Below are 13,526 nucleotides of genomic sequence, written 5' to 3'. Positions count from 1 at the left end.
GTTTGCTAGCATTTTGTTAAGGATTTTTGCATCTAGGCTTCTCAGTGATACTGGTCTAAAGTTTCCTATTTTTGTTGTGTGTCTTCCAGCTTTTGGTATCAGGATGATGCTGACTTCATATAATGTTAGGAGGGAGTCTCTTCTCCTCTATTTTTTGGAATAGTGTCAGTAGGATTTACACCAGCTCTTCTGTTTTTTTTGTTTTGTTTTGTTTTGTTTTAAGACAGAATCTTGCTGTGTCACACAGGGTGGAATGTAGTGGCACAATCAGGGCTCACTGTAGCCTTGACCTCCTGGATCCAAGCAATCTTCCTGCCTTAACCTACGGAGTATCTGAGACTACAGGTACTTGTGCCACCATGCCCAACTGATTTTTAATTGTTTTTTATAGAGACATGGTTTCAGTGTGTTGCCAAGACTAGTCTTGAAGTGCTGAGCTCAAGCAATCCTCCTGCCTTAGCCTCCAAAAGGGTTGGGATTACAGGCACGAGCCAGCGTGATTGGCCTGCAGCTCTTGTTCGTACATGTGGTAGAATTCGGCTGTGAATCTGTCTGGTTTGGGGCTTTTGTTTTGGTGGGTATGTGTTTTATTATTGATTCCATTTTGGAACTTGTTATTGATCTGTTAAGGTTTTTAATTTCTTCCTGATTCAATCTTGGGAATTTGTGTGTCTCCAGGAATTTTTCCATTTCCTATAGATTTCCTGGTTTGTGTGCATAGACGTGTGCAAAATAATCTCTGAAAATCTTTTGTATTTCTGTTGGATTGGCAAAGACAACCAAGTTTCTAATGTCTATCCCCATATATTAGTTTTGCTTGATTCAGAACCTCATACATATGTAATTATAAGGTAAATACATTTTTCGTTTGAGCAAAATAATACTCCGCATTATGCTTTTGAGAATATTGTGTGTCTCAGTAGTTGAATAAATTTTTATTTCATTAATATACCATAATTTGTTAAATCATTTCCTGCTTATGAGCATTTACTTGGATTTCAGTTTGTGACTTGGATCAACAAAGCTACTATGAACAATGTTTTTCCAATCTATATGTAATCATATATTTTTATTTCTCTCAGGGGAATACCTATCAGTAAAATTGAAGGGTCATGGGCAAATATATATTTAAATTTAAAATAAACTAAAAGTTTTCCAAGGTGTATGTGCCATTTCATACTTCTATAAACAAAGGTTCACAGTTTCATTCCACATCATTGCCAATATTTTGCTTTTTCATTTCTTTCAATTTTAGTTATTCATTTGGTTTTAATTTGTCTTTCATTAAACATCTAATGATGTTGAACATGTTTATTTGCTTATTTGTTATGTGTAATATGTCTTTATTAAAAATGTATTCAAAATTTTTCACCAAACTGTATTATTATTTGTATTTTTATTACTGAGTCGTTAAAAGCTTTTACATAACTTGGATACAAGTTTATTTTCAGAAATCAGTACTGTGAATATTTTCTACCAGTATGTTGCTTGCCTGCTTATGGTTTATAGTGTCCAATGTGTAGAAATTATGGAGACCAGAAAATGGTAAAAACATCTTTAGAGTGCTGACATAAAATACTATTAATATACAATTCTATATCTTATAGAAACGTTCTACAGAAATAAAGGCAAAATTAAGATAGTTTCAGATGAAGAAAAATTAAGAGAAGTTGTTGCCAATAGACCCATTCTATAAGAAATGCTAAAGTAAGGTCTTCAGGCTAAAGGCAAAAATAAAGGGGAAAACTTGAGTTTTTGCAAATAGAGGAAGAAAGCCAGAAAAGTTAAATATTTGAGTAAATATAAAAGATTATTTTCCCCATAAATATTTTAAAATACATATAATTATTTAAAGCAAAAATCACAATGTTGTCATCTGGAATTTTCAACATATGTCAATGTAATAAATATGACAACCGAAGCATAAAGTTCAGTGGTGGCAGAAATTTTTTTAAAAAAGCTATGTGAATGGAAGATTTCTACATTTTATATTAAGTGTCACACTATTAACTAATAATATTAAATAGATCATAATAAAGTAGATATGTGTATAGTTATCCTTATAGCACTCACTAAAATTATTAAAAATATAGAAAGACTAAAATCTAGTAGATACCACCAAACAACAGTACACTGCCCTTTCTTCTCAAGTGCACATGAAATATCCTATAGAATTGTCTGTGTGCTTGGCCATAAGACAAGCCTCAATAAAGTAGAAAGAATTAAAATCTTATAAAGTGTTTTCTCTGACTGTAACAGAATTAAATTAGAAATCAATGAGAAAAGAAAACTTGGAAAATTCACAAATGTGTGAAAATTAAACAACACACTGCTAAATAACCAGAGGGTTAATGAAGAAAACCCAAGAAAAATTAGAAAATGTTTTGAAATGAAAGAAAACAAAAATACAATAAATAAAACTTACGAAATGTAACAAAGCCAGTGTTTAAGGGAAAATTTATACCTATAAATGACTTAGTGTTTTAAAAAGAAAGTTCTCACATCAATACCTAGCCTTCCACCTTAAGAAACTAGAAAAGAGTAATCTACACCTAAATCACAAATAAAAGATTAGAGTGAAAATTAATGAACTAGAGAGAATGGAAACAACGGAAAACACAAAAGCAAAAGTTGGCTCATTGAAAAATATCAACAAAATTGTCAAACCATTAGCTACACTGACCAAGAACAACAGCCAAAAACAACCCATGAATAACTAAAATCAAAAATGAAAAAAGAGACCCTTCTCTCAAGCTTATAAAAATATAAAGGATTATAAAGGAATACTGAGTAATTGTATGCCAACAAATTAGAAGATCTAGATGAAATGAACAAATTCCTACAAAAAAAGAAATGCCATAATTGACTCAAAAAGAAATAGAAAATTTAAATAAAATTATAGCAAGTAAAGAAATTGAGTTACTAATCCAAAGATTATCCACAAAGAAAAATTCAGATCCAGATGGCTTTACTGACAAAAGACTACCAAATGTTCAATGTAGACTTGGCCACGGGCGATAGCTCGTGCCTGTAATCCCAGCACTTTGGGAGGACACGACTGGGGAATTGCTTGAGCTCATGAGTTTGAGACAAGATGGCGAAACCCTGTCTCTACAAAACATACAAAAAGACTCCATGTCTGTACTCCCAGCTAATCAGGAGGCTGAGATGGGAGGATGCCTTTAGCCCGGGAGGAGGAGGTTGATTGCATGGAAGTGGAGATGGCACCACTGCACTCCAGCCTGGGTAATAGAGCCAGACTTTGTCTCAATAAATAAATAAATAATAAATAAAGTAGACTTAACCCTAATCATTGACAAATACCTCCAAAAAATAGAAAAGATAACATTTACCAACTCATTCTAATGAGGTCAGCATTACCCTGATCCCTAAACCAAAGACATCATAGGAAAAGAAAACAACAAAATAACATGCCTTATGAAAACACCACTCCCAAAAAATGCCACAAACAAAATTCTAGAAAACGGAACTAACAACATATAAAAAGTATTACATAAAATGATCAAGTGATATTTACCCCAAAAATGCAAGGTTAGCTCAATGTATAAAAATCAAAAAATGTAATATACATATTAATGGAATAAAGGACAAAAACCATATGATCATCTCAATATGCACATAAACAGCATTTGACAAATCAACACCTATTCATGACAAAGCACTTAACAAACGAGGAATAGAGGGAAACTTCCTCAACCTGATAACAACCATCTATCCTAAACCAATAGTTAACCACATTAAATGGTGAAACACTGAATACTTATGCCCACCAAGAACAAGACAAAGACGTCTGCTGTCACCACTTATAAAACATTGTACTGGAAATTCTAGCCAGGGAAATTAGGTAAAAAGAAAAAATAAAAGGCATGCAGTTTTGAAAGAAAAAAAATAAAACTGTCTCTGTGTAGATTATATGCAGATTACATGAGCTTATACCTAGAAAATTCGAATGCATCATCATGCATGCATACACACACACACAACTATTAGAAGTAATAAACAAATTCAGCATTCCTCATCAATATAAAGAAATTAGTTTGACTTCTATATATTAGCATTGAACAATAAAAATTAACTTAATAAAATAGTACTTTTTACAATAGTATAAACAATACAGTACTTAGGGATATATTTGACAAAAGAAGTATAATTCTTGTACATTAAAAACTAGAAAACAATGATGAAAGAAATTAAAGAAGACCTACCTCACTAAGTGAAAAGACATTCCATGTTCACGGGTAGGAAGACAATACTGTTAAGATGTCAGTGTTACCAAAATATGACCTACAGATTCAATACAATCCCTATAAAAAAATTAACAGCTTTTTATTTTATTTTATGTTTTTACTGTAGTGGGACAGCCTATTCGCAAATTCATAGGAAATAGCAAAAAACCTTAAATAGCTAAAACATTCTTGAAAAAGAAGAACAAAGTAGGATTCACACTTCCCTATTTCAAAACTTATTACAAAGAAACAGTAACCAAGGCATGTTATTGGCATAAAAAGAGATACATAGATTCACGGAACAGAATTAAGAGTTCAGAAATAAACCAACACATTCATGTATCATGACAATTCACTTAATACAAATTAAGTGGTTTTAAAAACCATTTATAGAACTGCCCATATTTTAAAGTTCTTCTTATATTAATATTGCAATTGTTTAGTTACATGATTTTGTGTGACGAATTTATATTGACAAACTTATCCTCATAAAGTTGTTTATTATATTCCCTTGTTAAACATTTAACGGCTGGAGGATCTAAAGCTGCCCCTTCATTTATTACTGATGTGGTTACTTTCTGCTTTCTTTGGTTTTGCTTGATCGACCTAGCTAGAGGTTTGACAATATTATTACTCTTTTTAATGAATTAGTTTTAGGTTCTCATAATCTCTATTTTGTTGGTTTTCTATTTCAATGGTTTTTGTTCTGATTCTTATGCTGTTTTCTTCTATTAATTTGTTTTTAATTTTCTTATCTTTTTCAATATCCTTAAGATAAATGCTTAGATCATTAATTTTGTCAGCTTTTTCTAATAGTGATTTCTGCTTTAACATAAACCCATACATTTGATACACTATGTTTTTATTTTAATTCATTATATTATCTGATTCTTATCACTTTCCACACATTCAGAGAAGTACTGTGCTGGGTTCTTTACAGATAAGGAAATCCAATTTAAGAGGGGTGGAAGGACTAGCCTAAGATCCCGTAACTATGAATTCACATACCCAAGAGTTAAGCCCAGGCCTTTGGAGAACAAACATCCTTCTACCAAGAAGAATAAGGCTTTTGGTGTTTTAGTTATGAAGTCAGGCTGCCTCCTGACTATGCAGAACCATTTTAATCTCTGAATGAACAAGACATTTTGACATTTACTTACAGTAGTCATTAAAAGGAAGTGCATAGGCAGTGACCATCAAGGGCTCTGAACCATCTGTCTTGCTTGAATTTGAAACTAGGTGTCTCTCTGGAGAAAAATCAGAGAGAGGGCTGTCGCTTTTCTTGTTCTCATTCAGTTAGAGAATTTATTTCACAAAATTCAAAAGAAAATAAAATAGAAAACACAACTAGTATAGTCACACTAAGTATCATTAACATCCTAAATCAGAAGCATAAAAAGGCAAATAAGGTGCTTTTTAAATTTTTTTTTGTATTATTATACCTTAAGTTCTGGGATACATGTGCAGAACGTGCAGGGTTGTTACACAGGTATACACGTGTCACTGTGGTTTGCTGCACCCAACAACCCATCATCTACATTAGGTATTTCTCCTAATGCTATTCCTCCCCTTGCCCCATCCCTGACAGGGTCCAGTGTGTGATGTTCCCCTCCCTGTGTCCATGTGTTCTCATTGTTCAGCTCCCACTTATGAGTGAAAACATGTGGTGTTTGGTTTTCTGTTCCTATGTTGATTGCAGCCTCATCCATGTCCCTGCAAAGGACACGAACTCATTCTATTTTTATGGCTGCATAGTAGTCTATAGTGTATATGTGCCATATTTTCTTTATCCAGTCTATCATTGATAGGCATTTGGGTTGCTTCCAAATCTTTGCTATTGTGAATAGTGTCCAACAAGCATACATGTGCATGTGTCTTTATAGTAGAATGATTTATAATCCTTTGGGTATATACCCAGTAATGGGGTTGCTGAGTCAAATGGTATTTCTAGTTCTCAATCCTTGAGGAATTGCCACACTGTATTCCACAATGGTTTAACAAATTTACACTCCCACCAACAGTATAAAAACATTCCTATTTCTCACATCCTCTCCAGCAACTGTTGTTTCCTGACTTTTTAATGATCGCCATTCTAATTGGTGTGAGATGGCATCCCATTGTGGTTTTGAATTGGATTTCTCTAATGATCAGTAATGATGAGCTTTTTTTCATATGTTTGTTGGCTGCATAAATATCTTCTTTTGAAAATTGTCTGTTCATATCCTTCACCCACTTTTTGCTGGGGTTGTTTCTTTCTTGTAAATTTGTTTAAGTTCCTTGTAGGTCCTGGATATCAGCCCTTTGTCAGATGGATAGACTGCAAAAATTTTTGGCCAGGTGCAGTGGTTCATGCCTATAATCCCAGCACTTTTGGAGGCCGAGGCGGCTGGATCACAAGGTCAGGAAATCGAGACCATCCTGGCTAACATGGTGAAACCCCATCTCTACTAAAAAAAATACAAAAAAATTAGCCGGGCGTGGTGGCAGGCCCCTATAGTACCAGCTACTCAGGAGGCTGAGGCAGGATAATGATGTGAACCCGGGAGGTAGAGCTTTCAGTGAGCGAGATTGCACCACTGCAGTCCAGCCTGGGCAACAGAGCAAGACTCTGTCTCAAAAAAAAAAAAAAAAAAATTCTCCCATTCTGTAGGTGGCCTGTTCACTCTGATGATAGTTTCTTTTGCTGTGCAGAAGTTCTTTAGTTAATTAGATCTCATTTGTCAATTTTGGCTTTTATTGCCATAGCTTGTGGTGTTTTAGTCATAAAGTCTTTGCCCATGCCTATGTCCTGAATGGTATTGCCTAGGTTTTCTTCTAGGATTTTCATGGTTTTAGGACTTACGTTTAAGTCTTTAATCCATCTTGAGTTAATTTTTGCATAGTGTATAAGGAAGGGGTCCAGTTTCAGTTTTCTGCATATGGCTAGCCAGTTTTCCCAAAACCATTTATTAAATAGGGAATCCAGCAGAACATCAAAAAGCTTATCCACCACGATCAAGTTGGCTTCATCCCTGGGATGCAAGGCTCATTCAACATATGCAAAACAATAAATGCAACCCATCACATAAACAGAATCAATGACAAAAACCACAAGATTATCTCAATAAATGCAGAAAAGGCTTTTGGTAAAATTCAACACCCCTTCATGCTAAAAACTCTCAATAAACTAGGTATTGAGGGAATGTATCTCAAAATAATTAGAGCTGTTTATGACAAACCCACCCTCAATATCATACTGAATGGGAAAAAGCTGGAAGCATTCCCTTTGAAAACCAGCATAAGACAAGAATGCCCTCTCTCACCACTCTTATTCAACATAGTGCGGGAAGTTCTAGCCAGGGCAATCAGGCAAGAGAAAGAAATAAAGTGTATTCAAATAGGAAGAGAGGAAGTCAAATTGTCTCTGTTTGCAGATGTCATGACTGTATATTTAGAAAACCCCATAGTCTCAGCCCAAAATCCCCTTGAGCTGATCAACAACTTTGGCAAAGTCTCAGTATACAAAATTCATGTGCAAAAATCATAAGCATTCCTATACACCAGTAACAGACAAACAGAGAGCCAAATCATGAGTGAGCTCCCATTCACAATTGCTACAAAGAGAATAAAATACTTAGGAATACAACTTACAAGGATTGTGAAGGACCTCTTCAAGGAGAACTACAAACCACTTCTCAAAGAAATAAGAGAGGACACAAACAAATGGAACAACATTCCATGCTCAAGGATAGGAAGAAACAATGTTGTGAAAATGGCCATACTCTCCAAATACATTCAATGCTATCCCCATCAAGCTACCATTGACTTTCTTCACAAAATTAGAAAGAACTACTTTAAATTTCATATGGAACCATAAAAGAGCCTATATAGCCAAGGCAATCCTAAGCAAAAAGAACAAAGCTGGAGGCATCACGCTACCTGACTTCAAACTATACTACAAGGCTCCAGTAACCAAAACAGGATAGTACTGTTACCAAAACAGATACATAGACCAATGGAACAGAACAGAGGCCTCAGAAATAACACCACACATCTACAACCATCTGATCTTTTACAAACCTGACAAAAACAAGCAATGGGGGAAGGTGCTTTTTATAATATATGTACACAGATGAAAACTGACAAAGCCTTGTCAAAAATCTGTGATATGTGCCTTCCTCTACCGTACTCCTCCCAAAAATCAAATTAATAATGCTTTCTGAGTTCTCTGAGAGGACTTAACCGAATCTTTTGACTTCCAGACACCATTACAGTTGTTTTCCTAAGATATTTTTTAGGAAACAAGGATTAAAACTTTTGAGGTTTTGAAATCTTAGGCCAATAGAAAAATTGTTTCCCATAAGACATGGTGAAATTTTTCCAAAGCCACACGAATTCTTACAAATGAGATATTTTTCCTTATAAGTGGAGGAGGAATTTACCTAAAACAGTGATTTAAGTTGGGCTTTTGATCCCAAATAGTGTGTACATGTGTGTCACTTATTATTTTTAAATGTTAGAGATACAGAGATAAGAATATGTCCTTCAAAACAGAGTTTTAAGAAGTTGAGAATATCTTTATAGAATCTTCCTGAAACTTGTGCTAACTACTTAGGTGGAGATAAAAAATGGTATCTTGAAAAGAGCTGGTGCCTACAAGAATAAATGAGATTTGAAGATTACTAGGCTATACCTTCCCTTCACACCCAAATATCTGTCTGGCCACCCTCAAATTTCTTCAGCTGAAATTCTTCCTTGCCTCCTTTTCAGCCACGAATTCTGATTAGTTTTAAAGCAAACTAAATACCAACAAAATGAAGGATGAGCAGAAATGGTTGCAGTACATTATTTTAGCGTCAATAGCTGATAATAAATATTGAAGATAAATATTTATATTTATGTATCTAAAATATTAACATATTAACAACATAGTAATATGGATGATCCTCAATTTATAATGGCTCAACTTAAAATTTTTTGACTTTATGAAAGTGTGAAAGAAATACGCATTCCACAGAAGCCACATTTCAAATTTTGAATTTTGGTCTTTTTCCAGGCTAGGGATATGCAGAATGTTACTCTCTCACAGTTCTAGGCAGAGGCAGGGAGACACAGCTCCTAATCAGCCACATGATCGGGAGGATAAGCAACCTATACTCTTTAGTACTGTGTTACCAGATGGTTTTGCCCAACTGTAGGCTAAAGTAGGTATTCTGAGCACACTGAAGGTAGGCTAGGCTAAGCTATGATGCTCTGTAGGCTAGATGTATTAAAAGCACTTTCCAGCTGTAATATTTTTAACACACTCTGAGTTTGTCAGGATATAACCCCATCATAAGTTTCGGAGCACCTGTACATCAAATTCTACCATACAGCATGCACACAAAAACAAGCATGAGTGTGTGTGTGTGTGTGTGTGTGTGTGTGTGTGAGATGAGAGTGTGAGTAGTTTTTATTTTCAATCTTTTAATTATATTATCTTTTAACTTTTTGACAAAGAAGTTACTTAATGTAAGTTTTCAATGTCAGCAGTTAAGTGATGAAATGAAGTTATATACAGCAGGTCTTCAAAATAACATCATTTTGTTTAGCATTATAACATTGACGAAAAAAAAATGGTTTGTTACATGTCATTTCACTTAAAGTTACTGTTTCCAAGAACCTATTGGTACTGTTAAGTGAGGACTTACTGTGCAATTTTGTATTAGGGATCAAAGCTTGTTTTTAATTTTTAAAAATGTGCTTAAGCCAGTAGAGGACTCAAGTCAGCATCAGCTCACAGTCAGGGGATGGTGGAAAGGGAACTTTTGTCCCAGCCCACATTGAGCTGAATCAAAACTTCAGGAAATGAGGTGAGGATCTCTGCAAATCAGCCCTATCTGCCTCAGCCTGGACTCAAAGGAAGGCTTAGGATACCCTAAACCTTCGGTCAGAAGCCAGGTCACCCAGGGACCCTTCGTGTTCAAAGTAGAGGGGTTTGAAACCTGAGTCTCACTTCAGCCACACTGCTTCTAGCTTTGATAGCAAAATAATGCACTTTAAGGGCAACTCTCCCATGTGGGAGAGGTAGTCAAGCAAAATGTATTGAACACAGCCACCTAAACATCCTTCCACGTCACTGGAGCCTTCCGCCAAATAGCATTCTCATTCCTTCACAGCTCGCTGTGGACTGCTTGCTAAGGAAGGATTTTCTTTTTTAACCTAGAACCAACAGGAAACCTTTTATTTTTGTTGCTTCAGGTACATTAAACAGTGACAAATATTCTTAGTGTTGGCCTTAATTTTCTGTTTGAAATATTTTGAAAATTTACTTGGAAAGAGAAAACTGTGAGATACCCCAGGCCCTAAAAGAAACAGGTTAATTTATAATCAATAAACTAATTTAGGTCATTTCAGTTTGACAAATACTCATAGAGAACCTACTATGTGAAGGTTCTATAAGGGACAGTGGAACTATAATACACTTGTCTCTAGAGGTTCTAACCTAACCTCTACCTCTAACCCAGAGCTTCTATTTCTCTGGGGCCATGTACTTGCAAATACATCACCTGCAAGCCTTTATCCATTATGATTAGACACTGTTTATAGAATTAGGAACAAGTGAAATCATTCCCAAAGACATAATGGTAATGCCACCAACACTGACTGCCAACACTTTCTAATGAAGGAGAGAGGAACAGAAAGATGCCTAATGAACAGATACCAGGCTGTCACTGAGGAAAAGAAGGTATCTTGGAATTAAAATTGCTTAGAGAAGAATGTAACTAATTACATTTCACCCAGATCCTTCCAGAGGCCCAATTTGCATGAACTTTAAGCACTAACAAACAATTCTTAATAATTTGTTTCCTAAGACTTTTCACCTAGGACAGCAAAAACAAATTTAAACAAGGATTTACTAAAATACGAATACATACACACGCAATCATACCTACACATCATGCTAAATTAAGGCATTATATAGCACATAGAAATGCAAGGAATGGGATTTTATGAGTTATATATCCAAAATAAATAATATACTTATAAATAAATAAGTTAAATGAGCAAAACAACATCTCTATTACAGACAACTGATACTATTTTGGGACCTTCCTTCCAGATATCCCTCTCTCTTTTCATACATATCTATGTAGATTTTATAAATTATACGTAGGTCACATATAAAACTTTATATGCACATAGACACATTTATATGAAGAAAAAGAAATATTTTCTATAAGTTCATATATATTCGTTCTACATTTATAAAATTTGTATCACTTATTTTCTAGTGTCAGAGGTACAGTAATCCACAATTATTGATGGAACTTCTTCTTTCTCATCCTTCTGGAAGGACTCATGTGAGTACACCTTGAAATCTCTTAAAGAGTCTTTCTTAAAAAGGAAAACTGCCTGAGAGTCATTGAGAGAATGTTCCCTCAGAGGAATTAGTGAGTGATACCTTTATTAAGTGACAGTTAATGTAATCCAACAATTTCTGCTTTGAGAATTTAGAGGAAAGCTGGCCATTATTCAGGGGGACCCCCTGTGAAGAAAGATGGTACAGTTCCACGGCTTCGTGGTGGTGGGCTATGCAGGATGCCAGAGTGGTAGAAGACCAACACCATCTCTCACACTAGGTGCCAGTGACTCTACTGGGAGACAGCGTACTGTGGTTTACTCCCCTCGCCCCACCGAGAGTGGAAGCCAAACTGATCCATTGCTTCTCCTCACACCTTCCATTTTCTTGAACTTCTCAGAGGGTTAGAAGGGCATCATGGAGGAGATTCTGAATTTTCTGCAATTAAGGTATATGGGAACTTCAGCAATTAATCTGGTAAAATTAAAAAGATGTGATTCTATTCACTCCCTAAGTTTGTAAGAAGTATCTACTGGATAGGAACAGGAGGAGTCTCCATATAGAGACATAAATATAAAGATAGCTATACATATTTGCAGGGTTGCTGTGCTGTTCAGCTTCACAGCATAGGCTTCACATAGTGCAGGCAGCACACAGTGACTCAGATAATTGCATAGGATGTAATATATTTGGTATTTGGCAATTTATCATATAAGTGTATGTGAAAACGCTTTTTTACATTTAAAGGCTACAGAGTGCTGCACTGTAGAAATGCACAATTTACATAATCAATCCTCTATTGGTGTACATTTTAATCTATGGTTTCCGTATTCCAATAATGCTGTAATGAGCATCTTTTACATATATCTTTGTATGTTTTTCACTTATTTACTTCAGATAAGTACCTAGAAACATAATTGATGGATACAAGCCATTCCTGTTTGTAATTGATGTACATATTTCATCTACTGCATCTCAGCTACTGCATCAGTAGCTGATGCTCACATGAAAAATATATATTAGATTGATTTTGTTGTTTGTTTTCTTCATTAATGTTATGGCCAAGATTTTCATGTCCCCTCCTGCAGGCCAGTTCTCTATAAGAGTGTGTGTCTCCGTGTGTGAATAGTGATGGGTAGGAGGAGGTCAGCTGTTGTTGCAGACTCTAGTAACTTGTTCACCCCAGCCTTTTGCTGGGGTACCCAGCTAAACACCACATCGCCCATACTTCCTTGCAGTTAAGTTTTGTCATGGGACTGAGATCTAGACAGTAGAAGGAAGAGAAAGTGGATATCATTTTGAGACCTGGCCCATTAGAATCTTTCCCAAAATCTCTAATCTCTTTTATTTTCCCATCTGCCTGCTGAGTACAGGGTAACATGGGATTTGGAGTGATTGCATAAAGCACAGCCTTTCTCCACTATCAATCCTGACCCTTCTGCCAACCTGCTTCGGTCTATAATTGTGTGTTAAGCCACTGGAGGATTTTTTTTTTTTTTTTACACAAAAGCTTCCACATGGTAAATATTACACATGTGGCAGTAATTCTTGCAGTTCTTGTTGGGAAGGAGAATGTTAAGTGTGACAGCATGAGGAGGTGGGTGAGTGAGCTCTTGAGATTCCAAAGTGTGGTTTGTGGAGGGAGAATTGAGAAACTTGGTAGCGCCTATGAATAACATGGATTTTATATCATCTTGCCAAATTCTCCATCAGTTAAGATTTCAAGTTTTAGACAGCTTTTGCCTTCTCTTAAAGCCATAATTTTCTATTCTGTAAAAATTGATAATAACAACAATAATAACTTTCTTTTGTGGGCCAACTACTCTGTGCCAGGTATTGTGCAAGCATCTTTACATGTATTGTTTTACATAATTCTGGCAAGAAACCAGGAAAACTGATTTATTAGCCCCAATTTGTAAGTGATAATATGGAGGCTTATGATGCTCAGGTTTATGCAA

The 13,526-nt window shown here is 35.4% G+C and overlaps 1 long non-coding RNA gene across 1 annotated transcript; it reads left to right on the top strand.

The window, feature by feature from the left end:
• Window positions 1–272: 272 nt before the first annotated feature.
• LOC139363748 (uncharacterized) lies at window positions 273–12,011 on the top strand. The gene is made up of 3 exons (XR_011624613.1): window positions 273–345; window positions 11,501–11,569; window positions 11,849–12,011. It is a non-coding gene; the product is annotated as an uncharacterized lncRNA (long non-coding RNA).
• The last annotated feature ends 1,515 nt before the right edge of the window (window positions 12,012–13,526 follow it).

The sequence above is a fragment of the Macaca nemestrina genome, chromosome 6 (assembly GCF_043159975.1).
Source record: "Macaca nemestrina isolate mMacNem1 chromosome 6, mMacNem.hap1, whole genome shotgun sequence".
Lineage (NCBI taxonomy): Eukaryota > Metazoa > Chordata > Mammalia > Primates > Cercopithecidae > Macaca > Macaca nemestrina.
The sequence above is the reverse complement of the archived record's forward strand: the minus strand, read 5'-3'. Positions and strand labels throughout refer to the sequence as shown.